The sequence below is a fragment of the Orycteropus afer genome, unplaced genomic scaffold (assembly GCF_000298275.1).
Source record: "Orycteropus afer afer isolate SDZICR_OR568_19922 unplaced genomic scaffold, OryAfe1.0 scaffold00139, whole genome shotgun sequence".
Classification (NCBI taxonomy): Eukaryota; Metazoa; Chordata; class Mammalia; order Tubulidentata; family Orycteropodidae; genus Orycteropus; species Orycteropus afer.
In genome coordinates this window covers 7,190,776-7,203,675 of record NW_006921726.1, presented here as the reverse complement: position 1 = coordinate 7,203,675, position 12,900 = coordinate 7,190,776, and positions in this window count along the sequence as shown.

The following is a 12,900-nucleotide window of genomic DNA, read 5'->3' as shown; positions in this document are numbered from 1 at the left end:
TATATATATGAAACATACATATGTGAGCCATGATGATACAGCAGTTATGTGCTTGGCTACTGACCAAAAGTTTGGCAGTTCAAATCTAGATGCTCCACAAGAAAAAGATGTGGTCATCTGCTTCTGTAAAGATTACATCCTGGGAAACCCTATAGGGAAGTTCTGCTCTGTCCTATAGGATCACTATGAGTTGGAATTGACCCAAGAGCAGTGGGTAGTCAGCAATACATTGACAGAGAATTGTCAGAAATACAAACCAGATGCAGAAGAGGATGTGGAGTAAGAGATATTATTGCTGAGGTCAGATGGATCTTGGCTAAAAGAAATAATATCAGAAAGATGTTTACCTGTGTTTTCTTGACTATGCAAAGGAATTTTACTGCATAGATCATAACAAATTATGGATAACATTACAAAGAATTAGAATTCCAGAGCACTTAACAGTTCTCATGAGAAAAGTGTAAATAGACCAGTTGATCAAACAAAACAAGGTGATACTGCATATCTTGGTCTCCACTCTACAAGAATCTCCCTCTAATACTAGATTGAAAGACATTGGGCTAGAGGGCACATCAATAAACAAAACAAACAAAAAACATTGCCCTCAGGAAAAATACATTCTAGTAGAAATCAGAAAGTAAATACCATAAAAATGTAAAATGTATAGCACATTAGACAGTGATATGTGCTAAAGAAAAAAAATATCTGGAAAAGGGATTAGAAATGCCCTAGACACTATTCAAGCTGGAAATGAACCCACCCCCAGGGATCAACTTTCAGCCAGACCTATAAAGTGAATAATAACACCAGAGATGAATGTACTCAATACAACCACAGGAGATCAAATGAGTAGCACTGGACCATAAACAAAGCTCCAAAGGCAGGAAAGAAGAATGAATGGAAATGAGGAACCCAGGGAAGAAGAAGGAAGAGTGCTGTTACATTGAAAGGACTACAACCAATGTCACAAAACAAACTGTGTATAAATTGTTTAATGAAATACTAATATGCTCAGTGAAATTTCACCCAAACTACAATTAAAAAAAAAAAAAAAAAAGAGGGAGATGTCAACTGGGGTTAACATTTTAGAAGATTTGGCAAGGAAGACCTCACTGAGCAGGTGACTTTTGAGTGAAGAACCAAGAGAAAGAACCATGCAGGCATCTGGGGAAGAGATTTCCAGGTAGAAGGAATAGCAAGTGCAAAGGCCCTGAAGCAGAAATATGCCTACTTTTTTCTGGGAATTTCCAACACATCCATGGCTAGGACAAATTTGTGGAGTAATAGGATATAAGGTCAGAGAGGGAATGGAGGCAAGTCGTGTGAGGACTTCTTGTTTCTCCTCAATTCTTTTAAACATTTATCCAACTATGTTTGTGTTTCAGCTATTATCATTATAAACCAACTAATGAAAACATACTGCATTGTCTGTTGGTGATGGGCAGAGTAAACATGCTTTTGCTGTGGGATGTGATTTTGCTTGCATCTACTAGAAGTTCATAAGTCAAAGTTCTTCAGTAGAATATGTTATGTACCATTTTATTATTAGTTGTGAGCCTGGAACATTCTATGAAACCCTCTGAGAAAGCTGATTTAGACCTGGCTGAAAGAAATATAAATGCCTAAAAGAAATGTCTAACTCTTTTAAGTTGTATATTTTTAGATATTAAGATGTTACTACCCCCTGGCAACCAATATGGTACAGGAATTCAAAGAAAAGACAAGTAAAATTAGGAATGCATGCAAAGGAAAGAGGAGAGCTGTGCAAAGTGGTGAGCATGTCTAGATCTGTTTTAAAGGACAGAAATCTTCACAAGAGAGGACTGTGAATTATAGGGAAATTTTTAACATTCTGGTACCTAACTACTAGTAAATATGGTCCAGTAAATGCCCCACAGTTTCACCATTCATATTATTCTTCTTGAGAGAGGGCAGCAATGGTTCAGAGGTAGAATTCTTACCTTCCATTCAGGAAACCTGAGTTCAGTTCTTGACCAATGCACCTCATGTCCAGCCACCTCTGATCTGTCAGTGGAGACTTGCATATTGTTATGTTGAACAAGTTTCAATGGACCTTCCAGACTAAGACAGGCCAAGAAGAAAGACCTGGTGATTCACATGGACCACAATGGTCTGAATCACAAACAATCATGAGGATGGAGCAGCATGCAGCAGCACTTTGTTCCATCGTGCATGGGGTCACCATGAGTCAGGGCCAACTCAGTGATAGCTAACAACAATAACAACTTCTTGAAGAGAAGTGATGAGAAGATGGGCAGAAAGATTAGAAAATTTTCCTCCCTCTTTCAAGCAGTTAGAAACACAGTTTTGGAATTCAGGGGGACTATCTGGTCTGGATATATTGATCTTGGAGTCATTGGGCCATATCTGATAAATTAAACCATAGTTGAGGATGAGTGTACTCATGTGGAAAATTAGAAAGCAAGAAGTGAGGAACACTCATGTTTAATCTTAGGACAGAAGACAAGGAACCCACAAAGGAGATTTAAAAGTAGAAGAGGACTTAGATGTAGAAATAGAACCAGATGATATTATATCTCAGGGATAAAAACAAGTGACCAGATAGTGAACTTAGAAAGGCCAGGAATATTAAAAGTGGCTAAAATATCTAATAAGAAGCAATTTATGAAACACACATTTGATTTAACAAAAAGAGATCATCTGTAATACTGGTGAGAGCATTTTTCAGAATGATAAGGACTGCAGCTCAATTTTAGTGAGTTGAGGGTTCATGATGGGGAAGGAGAGAGAAGATAGAGCTGTATAAACAATATATTGAAAAATTTGGCTGGAAAAAGGAGGAAGAGTGTACTTGTACATAGACAGGATCTTGGGGTCAGAGTTTTTGTTTGTTTTTATTTTTATAAATACTTGACCACGTTGAAATGACAATCAAAAAGAGTCACTCAAGAGGGGATTATTGAAAATAAATTGAATGAAGGCTCAGAAGAAGAGAGAAGTGAAGAGTGAGACTTAACCAGATAGTAAGGAAGGGAAGATGCTATGGATTCAGACAAGTTTGAAAGTGAGGAAGCATAAAGCTAAGGGAGTTCTTTTTTGATGTTTTCAATTGTGTGGCTGAATACACAGTATCTATTAATCTGTCCATATGCTTGAATGCATAGATTAAAAATTCCTGGAAACCGCTATGAACTCAGTTGAGGTTGGAAACTATTAATTTGCACCAATCTGAGCAATTGTGAGAATTTTTTTCAGCTGTGTTTAGGGTATATAGGTGTATGAGTCACTGCCCTCAAGTTGAATCTGACTCAGAGCAACCCCTCCTTGGGTTTCCAAGGTGGTATCTCTACAGAAGTAGATCACCCAATCTTTTTTCCGAGGAGTGGTTGGTGGGTTTGAACCACCAACCTTCTGGTTAGCAGTCAAATGCCTTAGGCACTATACTAGCAGAGCTCCTTTTATAGATATAGGAATAACAAATATGGAATATTTGTAAGAAAATGGATGAAAGGAAGCCCATGACTCCTGATTTAGATAAAGAGGAAAGTGAGAAGAACTAATCAACAAGGGGAAAGAAGGGTCAAAGGGCCAGAGACTTGGTAGAGATGAAAAATCAGGAATAGACAGATACTAAGCAGGCCATGTGAGAGACCAGGAAAAACAGAATGATGTAGTGACTTAAAAGTAGTATGCATTCTGAGACTTGACAGGAAAAAAAAAAAAAAAGAAAAAGGAGGAATGGTTTGGAAATAGCAACAAGGATTGAATTGAGAGCAATGCTAAGAATATAGGGTGTGGGTCTATTAACTCACAAGGGCTGCAAGGAAGCAATGTCTTTAGGAGAGAATTAGACTTATTTATGGCATTCATGGTCACCATAAAGAGACAAAGACATTTATTTACTGTTGAATAATGGTTACAGATGACAAAATGCAAAACTCTGTTTGAATACTGGGGTGTGTGTGTAAAAGCATTTTTAACTTGAAATACACATGCCAATAACTCTATCTTTCATTTTCTTACTTTTCATAGAAACATGAATATCTAAAATAGTTCATTTTTCTTCTTACTTTACTATAAATAACAGCAGCACAAAACTGTGATATTTGCAAGTCACATACAATATTAATGTCAGGGGGACAATGGTGGAAGTGGAAGCTGTGGCAAATAGGGTAACACATGTCTAGTGAAGGGATGGAGCTGCTGGGTAATGCAAGTGGTCAACATTCTCAACTGCTAACTAAAACACTGGTGGTTAGAGTTCACCCAGAAGTATTTTGGAAGATAAGCTACTTCTGAAAAATCAGCCATTGAAAACCTAGTGGAGCACCGTTCTACTTCAACACACAGGGAGTCACCATGAGTCAGAGTTGACTTGATGGACTGGTAGTAAGGGGACAACTGCTACTCAGTTCCAGCCAACTACTGCCTTATGGGAAAGTTGTGCCTGTGTGGCCAGGTCTTTGGTTGTTCACAAGAAGTCAGAATTCTGGGTTTTTATGTGAAATGTCTTCATTCGTAATGAACAACTAAGTGAATGAAAGTCAATCAAAAATTTTTAACACTAGGAGTGCCAAAGAACACAAAACTAGAGGCCACATAAATTTTGTGGGCTGCAAGTTTGTAAGCCACAATGGCTTTAGTGAGTGAAGAATCGGGGTTGGATCAGGGGATAGGAAATATACAGCAATAGAGGCTGAGGTTATGAAAGTGGATGAATGGACACAGATGCTTCAATATTGACCCAAAATAACTAGCTTGTGCAGGATGGCAGGGCTAGCTAGTTAATAACCCAAGTCTGATCATTTCACTTCTAGGAGTATGAATTAAGGCAGTAATCAGAGATGGAGACAGATTTTCACATGTAAGAAATTGATCACATTGTCATTTATAGTACTATAATTTCAAAATACCAAAAGATAAATTATGGAAATTTCTACATTGAAATATTTGAAGAATATTTAATGATAAGAAAAATGCTCAAAATGTAATGTTAACTGGAAAGAGCAAAATACACAGCATATACTTCAATTTTCATTTCAAATATATAGCATTTGTAGAGAGAGGGAGGCAGGAAAGAGGACTAGAAGAAAATAGAACAAAAATGGTAATAGTAGTAATTACTGATAGAAATTTCATTGTTTTTAATTTAATATTTATTCTTTTCTGTATTTTTTGTTTTTCTTAATAAGCCTGTATTATTTTCAATTTCTGTTTTTGCCTTTTAAATATACAACTCATGAATTGTTTTTCTTTTTTTTTTTTTAGTAAGTCAAATAATACAGAAATATAGATAAAACATGAGAATTGACTTTCTGCCCTGGCTGAATAGCTCCCATTTGACCAACTCTCTCAAAAATAAAGACTACAAACTGTGTACAAAATATTTAAAAAGTAACTATCCAAGGGCAAGGGAGAGCTACAAAGGCAGGTACATAGCTGAGGGTAGTAGAAACATGGAGGAAGGGAATGACATTCCATTTTGGGAGCTGTTAATTGAGAACAAGTACAACACTGCTGAATGGAGACTGGGAAAACTCTGATAGCAAATATCCAGTCTCACTGGCTTGAAAAAAGCAGAGAACAGAGTTCATAGAAAATACAGTCACTGGAAAACTAGGGGTAAATCTTGGAAAGTAGATTGCCAGAGAGAGGAAGCTTCATGTTATGTGCATAAACTCCAACCTCAGGTTGATCCAAAATCATGAGCATTCAAAGAAGAATTCAAGAAGGCCAATTATGGCTAAAATAACTGAACTGACATTCCAGCTGCCACTCATCACAGGGGAGAAGAGTTTTCAATTTAAATTTAGCCAATTTTATTGCCTGATTTTAAATATATATGTATCTCAAAACCTTTCATAAGTGTAACAGTATGCACAATCCCTACAACAATATCATTCACAATGTGCAGAATACAAACTAAAATTACTGAATATGTGAAAAAATAGAAAATGTGACCAATTCTCAAAAGAAAACACAACCAACAGAGACCAAGCTTAAGATGACTCAAATCTTAGTGTTATTAGACAATTGTTTCATGTATAAACAATATAAGATACAAATATGTAACATATAAATGATATGATATACAATATAATATATAAAAATATATATACAATTTTTAAATGATCCTTTATATTTACATAAACAATATTTACCTCTTATGTTCCTCTTCATTCCTTCATTCCCAGAAATCAAGGCTTCAACTGATACTGCTTCTTTTCTCATTTATGAATTATCTTTAGCGTTTCTTGTAGTGCGAGTATTCTGGATATAAATCATCTTAGCTTTCAATGTTTCTGAAAGAGTATTTATTTTGTCTCTGTTTTGAAGGCTATTTTTGCTAGGTAGAAAATTCTAGTTGACAGTGTTTTTCCTAACATTTTTTTCTTCTCACTTGAATGATTTTTTAAAAACTTTTTATTGTGATTTGGTTAATGTTTACAGAGCAAATTTGTTTCTCATTCAGCAATTCATATACATTTTATTTCAGGACATTGATTGTAAACCTCACAATGTAACAGCACTCTTGCCACTTCCTCCTTGTTTCTCCTTTCTAGTTTTCCTTCTTTTCTAACTCTTCCTGCCTTCTGAGCTTTATCCCTGGGCAGATGCTGCCCTTTTATTCTCATATAGTTGATTGTTCTAAGGAATGCATAACTCCCTGTGTTATTGTTCACCTTATATGTTTATCTATTGTTTGTCTGAAAGTTGAGCCATGGGAGTGAGTTCAATTCCAGTCTTGAAGGTTTTTTAAGGGCTGTACTCTCTTGAGTTTTACCAGTCTCTATCAGATTCAGTATTTTAAGGATGGCATTCCATTGTCTTCTGATCTCTTTGCTTCAGATGGAATGTCAGCTGCTATTCTTGTTTTTTTCCACTTTATCTAAGTGTATGATGTGTCTTTTCTCTATCACATTTACTCTCTTCCCTGTTCCCCCTTCTCCCTCTTTCTTCTCTTTCTCCTTCATTTCTTTATCTTCTCCTTTCTTCCCCTCTTCCTCCTCCCCTTTCTCCTTTTCTTCTTCTACTTTTTCTCCTTCTCCTCCTTCTTTTTCTTATTTTTGTTCCTTTCCTACTTCTCCTCCTCCTCCTCCTTCATCATGCTCACCTGTATCATATTTTTCTTACATCTTAGGACAGAGTTCTTCTTTTTCTAGGCACTTAATAATGCTTGTTTCATAATTTTGACAAGGTTTTCCAAGGTTGTGAAAGTAATTTCAATTTAAAACTAGAATTGTAGACACTTTGGTAAATATGTCTGCTTGCCTAATGAATAAATGAGTTAAATATTGAAAATTTCCAATGTTTTCTAATGAAAAATTAATTTTCCTGAAGTTTTGTGACCTATCTAAAATGCTCTATTATGAATGCCATTAGGAAGTGTTCCATAAGTATCTGTTGCATTTCCAAGGCCATGCACAGTGTCTAACATATGATATAAAGTCAAATATTTGTTAAATTAACAAATGAGGTGGGACAGGAAGAGAGGCATAAGCTGTATTTCCTGCCACACTGAGTATTCCCATAAGCCTTGGCAACGTAAAGCACTATAAAATCTGCCAATTCAAGAGTTTCTCACTAGCACTAGATCTCAGTGTATCAAAGTTAAATGTTAACCAAAGGATTCAAGGATCACTAACAAAGTCATAGAAATTCCTGAGGATGACACACCAGGTATCTCCCTGGGTCTCATTGCTTACTTGGCACCATGTTTCTCTTGTAAAAGTGACATCCTTCCAGGTGTAAATGCACTTGTAGCTTTTGTTTTGTTTTGTTTTTTTTACCACTTTTGTTCATGTTTACTTACTCATGTACTTTTTTGTGTCCTTTTGGTGTAGTACCTAAGGCATTTGACTACTAACCAGAAGGCTGGTGGTTCAGACTTACCAGCCACTCCTCAGAAGGAAGATTGGGCAATCTACTTCCATAGAGATACCACCTTGGAAACCAAGGAGGGGTAGCTATTAGTCGGATTTGACTATGAGGTCAAAGGGGACTAGACTTGCATATGAAGAATCCTTGAGATGCTCTGGAGGAGAAGGTTTTGGATACTCTCATACATACGTGATTTCTAATTGAAAAATGTAGATAGAGATAATAAGCTTTCAGAGACAGGTGGGTTTGCACTGCTTCTTTATGAAGACTTTGACCAGAATATGCACTAATGGGACACAGGTATTAAATCAGTTTTGCTGCTATGCAAAAAGTTTATTTAGTAAACCAGACTGAAGGGCAAAGGCAACACACACTCTGAGTGGAAGTTTAGAAATCTAGACTCTAGATTTTAAAGCAGTAACCTCCTTTATGACCTTGGTGGTGATGGTGGGGGACTAGCTGTTATTTGGGCTTCAATTTAGTCATCTGCAAAATGAGGTTTGAAGTAGAACCAGATGAACCCTGAGCTCATTCCAACTTTAGGAATCTTCTCCACAATTTTTCTGGGTAAATGAGAGATTTTAGGAGGCAAACATCTCAGTTTGGGATGGTGCACTTTTCCTTTGCCCTAAGAAGACTGTGTTTAATACTTCCAATATCTCTGGCATCTTAGATCACTATCACAAGCAGTAATGACTTCCCTCTGAAGGAAGGAAACCACGTGCATCAAAATCTCCCTGTTTTCTGGACCATCTGGCTGCTGATAATACAATACTAATATTCACACTCAATTAAACTAGAGTTCCCTTGGGGAAACAAGGATTCAAAAAAGACAATGTCAAAGGAATTGATGTAATCTAATTCTGATGCTACCAAAGTCCACTAGCTGAAAGAAGCTGAGGAAGAGAAGACATACAGACACGTACTCATAATGTGGCTTCTTCTTTGACAATGCAGTGAGCCAGAAGGTGAAGGGTCACAAACAATGTTTTGGTGGATTCTTTGGATTCTAGAAAATATTAGGTGTAAATAAGACAGTGAACATTAAAAGGGAAGAAAGCCCAGCTCACCTCCCTTGGTTCCATGGTGATAATAACATGACAAGTAGAAGACCTTGGAGATACTTTTGTATGGTTATTGTATAAAGATGTAGGACCTGGGCCTAGGGCAACTACTAATCAGAGTACAAATGGTGCAGCTCTCAGATTGCCTAGAAGTTTTTATCTCATAGATCAGAGGAAGTCACTCTGATCTCTCTCACAGGAATTGTAGGCCATGAAAACTAGTGAATAAGGACATTTGACTCTGGAAGCTATTTAAGCTTTAGTTTTAAGTCTCTCTATTTATAATCTTATCTTGCTTAAAGTTTTTTTTTTTTTTTTTTTTTTTTAATCTCTCAGTATTAGATTTAAAAGAAAAGCAGAATTACCTCTACTTATCTTTTAGTCTTCTTTTGCCATCTCAACCTGAACACACATGCCAGTTCAGACTCAGATTTTGTCTTTTGCTTCTTCTCCTGTATCTTGAATTTGGGCTTTCCTTACCCTGAAGACAAAACCCTGGTCACCATTCAGAATAGTTTCTTGGCAACAGCAAAAACAAAGATCTCAAAAAATGGGGCCTGATATGGCGAAACGATTGATAGAGAGAAATCCTAGGAGATCAAGGGGGACTAGACTTGCATATGAAGAATGCCTGAGATGCCCTGGAGGGGAAGGTTTTGGATACTCTCATACATACGTGATTTGTAATTGAATGATGTAGATAGAGATAATAAGCTTTCAGAGACAGGTGGGTTTGCACTGCTTCTTTTTGAAGACCTTGACCAGAATATGCACTAATGGGAAAACAGATATTAAACCAGTTCTGCTGCTATGCAAAAAGTTTATTAGTAAACCAGACTGAAGGGCAAAGCCAGCACACCCTCTGACCACAGGTAATGCAAGTTCCTTGGTTATCATATACCTTTTCTTGTTTGGAAATGACAATGTTAGAATAACATCTTGATCTTGAAAGGAATAAAAGAATAAATATATTCCTAGAAGGAATAAAGGAATATATATATATATATATATATATATATATATTCCTAGAAGGAATAAAATTTTAGATTGTAGCCCTTTTCTAAATTTGAAGTCAATTACTTCTCCACTGTGACACCATTTTCCTATTTGTAAAATAGTTGCTGTTTCCTAGGATGAAAATTTACTGACAAATGATAATCATGGTTGACAGATACTAAATGGAGATAAACAGTTGTGATTAACACTGTAAATTCATCTCTCTACAAGGAGTGGATTCGAGGTTGTGTTTTGCTGGAGCCATATCCTCATCCTGTGGCCACAGTCCATTGCATTAGCTATTCTTGTTTTTGTCCTTTTCCTCCCCCCTACTCCCTAAGGACTTCATTTTGTAGGGTGGATAGATTTAGAGATCCCCTTTGTCATCTCAGTAAGGTTTTCTGAGCATACAAACATGGGAAAGATAAAATTAAGTTGTCAGGTGACTCAAACATTGAACATTTCTTTTGGTATTTTTTGGGGGAAGAATTTTTCATTTCTTTAAGAGTTGATGTCCATCACTAAAACACTAACAGTTTCTTTTCTATTGAATGGTTCCATTTTTCTGGAAGAATGTCTGCCAGTAACTTTTCCACTAAGATATAAATCTATGATAGACATTATTCAAATTTTTCTAATGAATAACTTTATTTATTTATGGATGCTAGATATGGAAGATTTCTTGAAAAAATGTCAAGAAAAAAAGCCCACTTGGTTGGAAGTCAATGTGCTACAATTAAGTTTGAGCTAATCACTTCAATTTCAAGAGACTCAGTTTATACATTTGTAAAATGAGAGAGTTTAATTAAAATACCTCTGAGATTTCCCTCAGACTTACCCTTAATGCTTTGATGTTTTTACATTTATTGATATTTTAAATAAAATCACTTCATTCCCAGAGTCTCCCTAACCTACCATACCTTTCTCTCCAGATTCCTTCGTAGATAAATAGTCCCAGGTGGGATTCATTTTGGTTTATTATTATTATTTTAATATCTACCATATATCTGTGCATTCTATGTATAGAATAGCTTATTTTATATAACCCATATGTAACCCAGTATTGGGAGCTTTGGTAGCATAGTGCCTAAGGCACTTGACTGCTAACCAGAAGGCTGGCGGTTCAAATCTACCAGCCATTCCTTGAAAGGAAGGTTGGGAAATTTACTTCCATAGTGATACTGCCTCAGAAACCCAAGGAGGGATCGCTGAGTTGGGTCCAGTTGGATAACACATAACAACAACACAACAACAACCCAGTATTAGCCTGGAAGCCGTGCCAGTAAGTGTCAGCGAGCCTGGTGTCTACAGGCAGGTGTCAGAAGGGACCATTCCCTGGAGAAAGATTCACACAGTGACTGAGGCGATGGGCTCAGGTATAGTAGGGATAGTGAGGCTGGCACGGGACCCGGCAGTGTTTTGTTCTGTTGTAAATGGGGTCTCCATAAGTCAGAGAGGTCTCAAGGGCACATAACAACAACATTAACCTAAACTTTCTTTCTTCCATATTTTTGGAAAAGAGGAATCTGCCTTAAAATTGCTTCATGCAACCAGATTCCAGGGGCTTAAGAACAGGTTTTGCTTGCCAGTAACCCCAAGGGCACTCCGGACCTGCATGATTGAAAAGGTGTGTCATTCCTCTTGTCACTCTTATACCCCACACCCACTTGGTGAACGGAGGTTCAGTCATCCCCCACTGCCACCCACCTTCTGGGCCCACAGGAAGTCTATGTGCTCGGGGGTGGGGGGGAGCCTGGGTGCCCTGCCCTGTCCTTCAATTCCAAGATTGGAATTTTTCTCTTTTTCTCTTTCTTTTCTCTGGTGTTTAGTTTGCTTGCAATTGATTCTTTTAAAATTACTATTATTATTAATACTTTTGTCCTTTTTACTATTATTCTTTATTCTTCACCTCCCAGGTCCTAGTTTACAGCATTTTTTTCTTTTCCCTGTTCCTGGTTAAAAACTTTATTTTTTTAATTTAAATTCTTTCTTTCTTTTTATTCCCAATTTTCTCATGGTTAACCCCATTCCTTGTTTTTCTTTTTGCATTTTTCCCTTTTTCTTCATTATTCTCCTTCTCTACCTTTTTATATCTTGGTGCCCTATCCCCAAATATTTCAGGTTTTCTTATTTTTTTCTTCTTCTTTTTTTCCTTATTTATTTGTTTATTTATTTATTTATTGGTTACTGTTCCTGTGTAATTACATGGTGTATTTTTTGTCCATGTGCTTTTAGTTTTTGGATGGTTATTCGATTGCAATTTTTGTCTAACTGAGTGGGAGACAGCAACAGTCCCCATAAGACACAACAACATCCACACCTCCTGCAAATTCACTTACTGAATAAGAGCCATCATTTCCTTCTCCACCAATGGGCCAATGATAAAAAAAAAAAAAACACCAAGAAGAGCCTGAATTACACTTGGCTGCTCTTCACAAACAGTTAACAGAGATCTAAACACAACACTATGATATCTCGGAGACAACAGACCATCAAAGTCCACACAAAGAAGCAAGATAAAGTGGTAGAAACAAGGGAACAGGATATAGACTCAAAACACGAGGAAAAAGCAGCATTGGAACTCTCTGATAAGGAATTCAAAATAATTACATTTAGGTAACTTCATTTGCATTTGTCAATTATATTTAGGTATCTTCTGAGAGACAGACCAAAGAAAACAAAGAAAAAAACCTTACAAGAATTTTGGAAGAAAATACAAGAACAAAATGACAAAATAAATGAAAAATTAGAAATTATTCTAAATCTACAGACAGAAATCCAGAACATTAATACTAAATTGTCAGAAATAGATAACACATTGCAAGGGCAAAGGAGAAGAATTGATGCAATGGAAGACAGAATTAATGAAAGTGAAGGCAAATACCTGAATACTTCTTTGGAAAAGGATCAATCAGAAAAAAATCGAAACAAAATTAAGAAAGCCTAAGGAGCTCTGGTAGCATAGTGGCTAAAGCAC